Raw genomic sequence first — 1,352 nt, forward strand, 5'->3', positions numbered from 1 at the left:
ACCCAGGTCTTCTGCAAGAACAACCAGTGTTCTTAACCACTGAGCCAACTCACCAGCCCCAACTATATGATTTATTTATTGGAGTTTTTTTTTTTCTTTTTGAGACAGATTGCTATAGCCCCAGCTGTCCAGGAACTCACTATGTAGACCAGGCTGACTTTCATCTCACAGAGATCTGCCTGCTTCTGCCTCTGCCTCCTGAGTGCTGGGACTAAAGGTGTCTGCCACCATGCCTAGCTAACCATATGATTTTTAAAATTATTTTTATTTTATGTATATGAGTGTTTTGCTGGCATGTATGTAAGTGGACAATATACAGTACCCATTGAGGCTAGAAGAGGGTGTCTGATCCCCTGGAACTGGAATTACAGATAGTTTCTAGCCACCCTGTGGGTGCTGGGAACCAAACTCTGGTCTTCTGTAAGAGCACCCAGTGCTCTTAACATCTGAGCTATCACTACAGGCCCCTTATGACCAGGCTGGCCTTGAACTCACAGAGATTCATCTGCCTCTGCCTCCAGAGTGCTGAGATTAAAGACATGTGCCACTATCCAGCCACATTATATAATTAAAAAAAATTTTTTTCTAAGAAAAGTATCTTGCCATTTGCAGGGAATACCCTGTGGGCAAAGTTTTATTCTTTATAAAAACAATCAGTCCCCATTACCCTCCCTTGTCCTTATCCACTGAAAAATAGCTGCTCCCTCCAGAGGGTGGAAGCAGTCCTGGGTAGTCCAGTAGAGATGCAGCTGACTCGAGGACTAAGGTCTTCCTGTATGCTCTCCCTCAGGCTCAGGTGGGCTCTCAGGCAGTTCATAGTCCATCTGCTGGACCTTCCTCAATGGGCATCCCATATATATTTGATGGTCACTTTGAATTCAGCCATCTCATACTCAAAAAGCTTCAGGACACAGACTTGCTCTAGGGTTAGTTAGCACATCGTCCTCCTTGCACACCTCATAGTAGGACAGTAGGGTCACCACTCCTTTCTTGAGGGCCATAGGCAAGCCCAGCTGTGGCTCCATGGAGTGGGGTTACTGTTCCAGGGGCCCCGGATCCAGGTTCACAGTGAAAGTTGCTTTGTTCCCAGCTAGGGCAAAGTCCATTTCTGTATATTTTGTGAACATTTACACAATCATTCTTGTGGTCAGTGAAAAGGAGACCAACTTCACCCCTCAACTTCTTGCTGAGCTGGGCAGATTTCCTTTGTACTCCTCACACTGGCTTCTACCACAGGTCACCATCATCACCTTGTTTTTGCCAAAGAACATCCAGCTGTGCTTCCAGGCATTCTGGGTGTCCTTCAGTTTGCGGTTCCTCATGTTGGCCATAGGAAGATGAAGAGGTACTTG

At 46.2% G+C, this 1,352-nt stretch overlaps 1 pseudogene; it reads right to left on the reverse strand.

Annotated features, from left to right (window-relative positions):
* Window positions 1-761: 761 nt before the first annotated feature.
* LOC103728404 lies at window positions 762-1,345 on the reverse strand (annotated as a pseudogene).
* Window positions 1,346-1,352: the final 7 nt, after the last annotated feature.

Source organism: Nannospalax galili, unplaced genomic scaffold, assembly GCF_000622305.1.
Source record: "Nannospalax galili isolate Female #2095 unplaced genomic scaffold, S.galili_v1.0 C48939529, whole genome shotgun sequence".
Lineage (NCBI taxonomy): Eukaryota > Metazoa > Chordata > Mammalia > Rodentia > Spalacidae > Nannospalax > Nannospalax galili.